The following is a 7,973-nucleotide window of genomic DNA, read 5'->3' as shown; positions in this document are numbered from 1 at the left end:
GAGGCGTGTGGTATGCATTGTGTCTAACTCATGTGTGGATGTGTGTCTGTGGTGTGTATGGTGCATATTGTGGCTAGCCTGGCTGGTGTTTGGACGTGTGTATGTGTGTGTGTAGCAGCTGGTGAATACACTGTGGGTGTAGGTCTCCTTCCCAGTCCCAGTCCCCAGGCCCCATGCAGGGGGAGGAGTATTTCCCATGACTCTGACAGTCCAGCTGCAGCCACACATGTGGGGTTCTAACCCTTGCACCTGCCGCATAGCCCCTGCCACCACTAACAGGGCTTCTGGTTGAAAAGTCCCAGGTGTGTGGGGCAGCAGCAGCAGGACCAGTTGAACTGTTTGAGCTTGTTCAGAATGCCTCCACGCTGCCTATGATCCGGATTAGACGGAGCTAGGGTTTAGTGTTGCAGTTTACTCTTGTTCCAAACCCCTATGCAGCATCCAGGAGCTGGCCTGGGCCCAGGTGGGGTGAGGGGCTGAGCACGCTGGGAGACAGGAGCCCTGTGGAGCAGTACAGCTCTCGAGTGCAGGCAAGGCTCCAGGTGTGTGTGGGCCACTCCTGGTCTGACCTGCTTGTATCTGGCTCTCACGTGACCCACCCTTGCCTCCTTTGGCCTCCAGCTCTGTAGGTGGCTGGCTGATCCCAGCTTACAGGGCTCAGGAAAGCGTCTGGAGGGCCTTACAGCATGAGGGGCTTTATTGGATTCCCAGTCTCCCCCTGACTACAGGGGATGTGCAGCAGGTAAAAGGGGCTGCACATCTCAGTGCCAACCACCCAGCCATTATTCCGGCCCCGCTGCAGCTATTGACTCTTATCTCAAAAGTCAGCATCAGTGGGGAGTTTACAAACAGCCCCAGGTGAGCGAAGGCAGCAACTGACTGCAGCTAATCACTGCTTTACCCTAATTGCCTCAGCTGCAAACACAGCTCCTGGCAAACCTCACAGGTTCTTCCTGCTCTAGATCTGCCCTGACCTCTTTCTCCACGAGCCTAGGTGCCTTCCTAGGGCAAACACCAAACCGCCCACAGCACAGTGCCAAGTGCCCTCAGCTCCCCCTGAACTCCCCAGTGGGGGAGAGAGGAGTGCTCAGTACCTTCCAGGGGCACTTCAGACCTCCCAGGATCAGGCCCATGTCAGATTCTGTGGCTTGTGGACCATTATCAGCCCCCTGCACACACTTGCTGTGCCCCTGACTGGCTGGGCTGGGGAGAGAAATCCCACCCTAGATGGGAAAGCCCTCTGGGCCATTGGTGGGGATGGGATCCAGCCATGACAGCGAGGCCCAGCCACACATCCCAGCTTGGAACCCCCCTAAACTCAGATGCAGAGTTTGGTTCAGCTCCACCCTGGTCATATCTCATCAACCCACTTTGCCCCCTCTGGCCCAGCTGCAGACAACTACAGCCACTCTGGAGGCTGGAAGCCTCAGAGGGTGGCCTCTGTCCAACAAGCGCATGGTATCAAAGCGGAAGGAAGGACGAGCCCCTATCAGTCTGTGACACTCCCGCACAGAGTCCAAATCCCTTCATGCCAACTCTGGATCAGACTCTGTTTGGCAGCAGCACCAGCAGGTGTGCTGGGACTGCTCGCAGAGACCCCCTAGTTTCCTGGATCATACTCGGAACAGCTAGCCCTTCTCACCAGTCCGGTAGCAGCAGCTGCACTTCTGTTTTTGGTGCTCTACCTTGATCCCAGCTAGCCACGGGTGTGTCTCGTCAGCTCAAAAGTAGGGACACACCCTAAATGTACAAAACACCAGCAGCAAGTCCTGATCACAGGAAGGGGGAGTGGGCACACGGCGGGGACCCAGCCAGAAGCCTGTGTGCTTGGACAGAATTTCCTCTAAATAGAGCTGGTTGAAAATTGGAGCCTCCTCTGGGATAGAAATGCCCATATTCCAACACTTGTTTCCATCACAAATCAGGATGAAAAGCCAAAATAGCCATTTTTTTTCACCCAATGAAAATATCTGAAAAATGTTGACTCAGGAATGTTGAAATGGTTCATTTGGGTCAGTTTGACATTAACAGTTGCAGCTGTGGTGCCTTATGCCCCCATTCTCCTCTGTGGGCTGAACATCCGGACCAAACTACATCTCCCATAATACACTGCAGAGCCCTATCACTCCCTCCCCCCCGCAGTGGAACCACTGTGGTGCATCACAGGAGGGTCATGACCACTGGGCATCATGGTAGATGTGGTCCAGCCAGGTATCCTGTCCCATACAGGAGAATGGCCATGAGGCAACAGAGCTACCACTCCCATGAAGCACTGCAACAGCTCAGGCAGAGGCCAATTAACATGAGACAGCCCAGTAATGAAATATTTTATTTCAATTTTCCTGAGGCAAAATGGAAAAAAATTAGCAAAACTGGAATTTTCCAATGGCAAATTTTGATTTAGCAGAAAATGCATTTTCAGTCAGAAATAGTTAGATGGGGGAAAATTCTTTCCTAGCTGTTCCCCAGCATCCTCATGCCCTGAGTTCCAGCTGACTCATGTGGCTGCCTTGAAATGTAGCCACATGTTGGAGCCTTTTCAGTTCCCTTCTGGCTTTCCGTCTCCTTTGCAGAGCCCTCCATCTGCCTGGTGTTAATTATAGAGCTTCCTTCATCAGCATTGGTAAGACCAACAGGAGAGCCCTGGACCAACTTGAAGAGATGCTGGGTGCAGCTGTTGAGCTTCCTTGAAGATGAGGGATGCTGACAACCGACATCTGGAAGAAGCCTTGAACAAGAGGGATGGGGTCGCTGGGCCTGGGAGATTTTCACAGTGGTGACTTTCACAAGTAAATGACATGAGGACAACAGAGATCCTGGCACAGGTACTGCAGATTTCACCTCGTGTTTCTTTATGAGCATGAGCTAAGCAGCAGCAGTGGGCGTTGGCTAAGCAGGGGGGACGGCCAGTGTCTGGGCATTGGCTAAGCAGTGGCTATTGACTATAAAGCCACATTTAGCTGCTCACAGCTAGTCCTCAGATGCATCCCAGAGGCTTTGCTTCTCTTTTCCTTGAGCTCAGTGGAAATTGGTGTAATGGTCCCAAGGGGTTCCTGGCTTCAAAGGAGGCCCTGGAGACAGAAGGAATGGGAACGTGGCTGGAATGGGAGCATGGCTGTGACTAGAATGGAATGGGATTTTTTGACCAAAACTTTTTTCATGATGAATTTGCCAAATCGTTTCAGTTAAAAAAAAATGCGGTTTGATGTTTTATTTGAAATGACTTGGTTTTGAAATGTCCAGTATTGCATTATTTTTAAAATTTAAAAACCACCTTTAAAAAAGCTCAAATTGAAACAAAATGCTTAATCCAACCTGAAAATGATTTTTTTCTGGAACTGCCAGTGACCCAAGAAGCCAGTTCTTGGCCCAGCTCTAAGCCTGTTCCGCCCATCATGGCCCATGGCTGCAGAGCTGGCATTGGGTACAGAGAGGGCATCAGGGGCCGAGCTCTGCTCCTGTGCAGAAGCTAGACATGATTAGGCAGCAGGAGGTTGGAGAGATGGCTCAGAATAGCCTGGCTGTAATGCTAATTAATCCAGATATGAGCTCCTCGGTCAGCACAGAACATCCCTCAGGACCGGAGGTTCTCAGAGGTGAGTATGTCCATGCCTGTGCAATGAGATGGGTTGGGGGGAGTGGGCAAGGGAGGGCTGGGGAAAACTGACTCCAATCTGCTCCCCAGCATCACCTGACCTCCTCAGTAGCCAGTCAGTACACAGGTGTCCAAAGTCTATCTATCTATCTATCACTATGGTGTATCAGGGCCCCCTGGAGGAATGGGCTGTTCTAGTGGGACTATTTTCTCCCCTCCACCGCTGCCCCCCAATTGCTTGCACATGCCCTGGGAGTGGGGTAAGGCGAGATGGGGTCACTGCTTATAGCATCTCCTGGGCAATGAGGGTGCCATATCCTCCCCTCAGCTTCCCAGGGCACTTCTCTTGCCCTCCTGAGATGGCGCCCTTATACCTAGCCATGCTCCTCACTTGCCCTGCAGGGAGAAAATAGCCATGCCACGATGCTGTGGTTTTTCACCATTGTGCTGCATTGAGACACGACTTGTTTGTGTCACCACATTATAATGCAACAGTGCCGTGTACGATGCAGCAGTCTCACACAGCTACCCCCAGATGCAGCCACGGCTCTGCAGAGAGGCCTGCAGTTCTCGGGGCTGGCTGAGGATACCTGGATGGCCCATGTTCTGCATGGGGGAGGCAGGATGTACATGGCTGCAGCAGCAGAGCAGTGATAGTGAGGCACTAACCACCCCCTGCTGGGCAAGACCCTCCCCCCCTTTGTGCCATCAGCCGCCTATGGCAGCTGCCATGTTGGCGGGGACGGGGAGACATGAGAACAGCTTAGGATTTGCAGGGAAGGGCTTAGCAGAGCAGGGAGCTGAATACAGCAGGGGTGGGGAGCAGAGGAGCTGGGGAAAGCTAGCGACTGGGTTTACTGGGGAGTAGATGGAGTAATAATAACAGCCGGAAAGACAGTGAGAGGCAGTGGTGCCCAGCTAGCCCGGGCTGGGCTAGGGACTGGCATGGCTTGGGTCAGTGACCTACTTCCTCCTGGCTCTGAGTTGTTCCAAGAGGGGCAGATCCTTGTTAACCCTGCGGGCACAATCACTGCTCGGCAAGTTGCTGCTGCTGCTGCACACCCTCCCTCCCCACTGTTGCCCCAGTCCCATGCCAGATTGTGGAGCCAGCCCTTCGTGCTTGTGTACACTCAGTATGTACAAAGGGAGCCAGGACTCCTGGGCCCTGTTCCCAGCTCTGCCACTAGCTCAAGCCAGTCGCTTGGCCTCAGCTTACCCCAATGTGCAATGGAGCTAAGAATAGCTGCCTGCCGCTTGGGTAGGGGCTGTGAAGGTCAATGAATGAATATCAGGATAGTGCTTTGAGATTCTTGGATCATCTAATCTAAACCTATCAACCCCCTAAGAATGTGCTCATCGCCATGGCATTGTTGTGGGAGCCAGGATGAAAAGCACAGAGCTCTATATAAGTCCAAAGGCTTAGCTTTATAGCTGACGCACCCGCCACAGCAGCAGGCCTGCTCCGTGTCAAGAGGGCGTTTCCACTGCCGTCTCCCCAGGGGAACAGGGTTTAAAGTAAAATCATGATCACAATGACAGGGACTCAAGTGAATGCACCTGAAATATAAGGGCTAGTATAGGACGCCTCGCTGCCATGGGGCTCAGCCCCCACTCTGCTCCCAGCGTATCCCAGTGATCCTTCCCAGGCAGCACATTCCATGGTGTCGCTGAGCATGGGCGCCCTGGCGGTGGGACTCCTCCATCTGCTGTCCAGAGCGCTGGTGAGCTATTGGCTGGCCTGTCTCGCCCAGCCCTGCCTACAACCACGTGCCTGCCCCATTATTCCGTCCAGTCCCTGTGGACTGGTCCTTGGCTTCAGCCTTCTCTGGCCCGTCCACCCGTGGGCCACACAGAGCTTTGCCAGTGTTAATCAGTGAAGCCTCACAAGCCCTGGGAGGAAACTGCTATGCAGAGAGTGAAACTGAGGCACAGGGCTGCCTATCGGGGATGACACTCTGATACCACAGTGGTGAGCACAGCACAGGCAACCAGTCAGTGTGACTTCCTCTGTCGGCTCTCTCTCAGCCTCTGTTGGTGCTCCTCAGCCTCACACTCACCCTCAAATCCCGGCCAGCTCTGCCCCAGCCCATGGCTCAGATCCCATTGTATATTACTTCCCTCCCCTCCTCTTCACAACCACAAGGACACCTTGGTCCTGACAGCATCCAGAGCCCAGCCTGCATAGCACCCCCCTTCTCATGCAGAACCCCCTGCCCTCCAAGGCTCAGGGTCCTCTGTGAACAGTGAGAGCGTCCTCGCTGGGTCATGGCCATGACTGGATGGAAGGTCTGCAGGGCAGGAGGCACGGCTCTGGTTTGGTAGGTGTATAGTGTCCAGCCCACTTGACAACAAAGCACAGTAATGTGTGGACAACAGACGGACAGAGACATGCCTGAGGGACCAACGATTTTGGGTGCCCAAACTGAGATCTCTTAAATGGCCCACATTTCCCAGGGGCAAATGCTCAGCTTGGCTGAAAACCAGGATCCTGGCAGGTGTTGCAAGCTTGTTACTCTGGAAAACTGTGAGCAGACTGCGGGCTGGCTGGCGGAAGTCCTGGTCCCACTCCCTCTGAGGTCAGCTCCTTGCCAGTTGGGATTACATGAAAGTGAAGGGGGAAAACAGGTGAGAGCTGCCTAGGGGGGAAAGCCCAGTCCAGAGAGAGACAAGAAGCAGCAGGGGAGAGAGGCACGAGACAAGGGGGGCAACAGAAAGAGAACCAGGCGAGAGCTATGGGAGACAGGGCGAGAGAGTGAACAGTATGGCGGTCTGGGATGGGGGGCTGCTGGGAAGAAGGGGAGCGAAGAAGGCTGCTGGGGAGTGTTGGCCAGTGCTGGAGAACTTGGCCCTGCTGCAGGATGGCTTGTGCAGAAACCCCTGGACAAAGCCTTTGGTCAGGGGAAGCTGATCCTGGAGCCAAGAAGGCGGATGCTGAAGTGTGGGTTCAGGAGCAGGGGGAGGCTCCCAAGTCTGGGCAGAGGCACTGTGGAGCAATCTTGGCTGTGGAGGGGAGAGAAGAGACTCAGGTACCTCTCAGGTGGGCAACCTGGAGCGCAAGGCCTTGGAATAGGGGCAAAGAACATGGGAGCAGACCGAGGGCTGACTCTCGCATGGGTGACCTGGGAACAATGGCATGGGAAAGTGCCGTGATTGTACCTGCGATACTCTGGGATTTGGGAGTATGGTTTTAACACAAGGGCTCTTCAGACGTGTCCCAGAGATGGACGTTCAAATTGGACATGGAGAGATCCTGTGTTCTTGTCCTGGCCAGACCTAGGGGAACTGAAGCAGGTGCACCTGTCATGCCACAGCCTGTCGCAGTAGGGGGCTGGAAGCAGGGGCTGTCCTACAGATGGCTGGCTGGCTGGCTGGCTGTGTGCAGCTTCATGGATTGGTCAGAAGGGACCATGAGATCATGGAGTCTGACCCCCTACATAGCACAGGCCCGAGAATGTTATCCTAGCTAGAGCAGAGCTTCCAGAGAAGTATCCAGGCTTCATGTGACAACATCACATGCTGGAAAACCCACCGCTTCCCTCGGCCGTTTGTTCCAACGGTGAACAGTCCACCCTGGGTTTCTCATAGTGCCGGGGGGAGGGTCTGGGAACTGGGTGCAGCCTGATGCAGAGGGAGGCTCCAGATGTGTAGTCTGGGCATGCTCGGGCCTGGGGATTTGGGCCAGGCATATGTCTGGCCTGGTGTCACCCTGTCACGCTCCCGCGCTTCCCAGTGAATAATGCAAAGGCCAGGGAGATCCGTGACGTCTATTGGGTAGAGTGGAGGGACCCACGAGGCACCAGGGCAGCAGCACTGTCTTAGTGTGATGGCCACTGGCTAATCGTGAGTCTGTACGGCTGGGTTTGCCCAGTTCCTAGCAAGGTGGGGTCCAGGGCTGGTGGGTGCTATGGTAACACCACTGAATAATAACACAGGCCTGATCCCCATCCCCGACCACTGCTCTGAAAACAGGCCCCTGACAACCCCATTGTGTTACGTGGGGGCCAGTGTCTCCAAAGCTGCTGGTTTCCTGCCACAAGTTCCTGGGCTGCAGGGCAGCTTGGGCCATCCAGCAGTGGGCAGATTTTCCTGCTGAGCCTCCCGGGGCGGGCCTGGCCTGGCCTGGCCTAGCTTATCCCTTGTCATCCCACCGTGAACTGTCAGCAGGAAAGGGAACCTCCCCAGGCCAGTCCTATAGAACTTGGTGCCATAGTTTTTTGTAGCCCCAGCAGCAAGAAAGCCCTCCACCGCCATTTCCCCTCAGCCCCTTCTCCAGTTGGAGCCCAAGGCGCATGCGGGGGGACTCCCCATCTGTGTGGTGTTTGTGGTTGCTAAGTATATGGTGCAGGGCTGAAGTGGGTGGACAAATATGGCACATTGT

The sequence above is a fragment of the Dermochelys coriacea genome, chromosome 9, assembly GCF_009764565.3.
Source record: "Dermochelys coriacea isolate rDerCor1 chromosome 9, rDerCor1.pri.v4, whole genome shotgun sequence".
Classification (NCBI taxonomy): Eukaryota; Metazoa; Chordata; order Testudines; family Dermochelyidae; genus Dermochelys; species Dermochelys coriacea.
Note: the sequence above shows the minus strand (reverse complement) of the source record.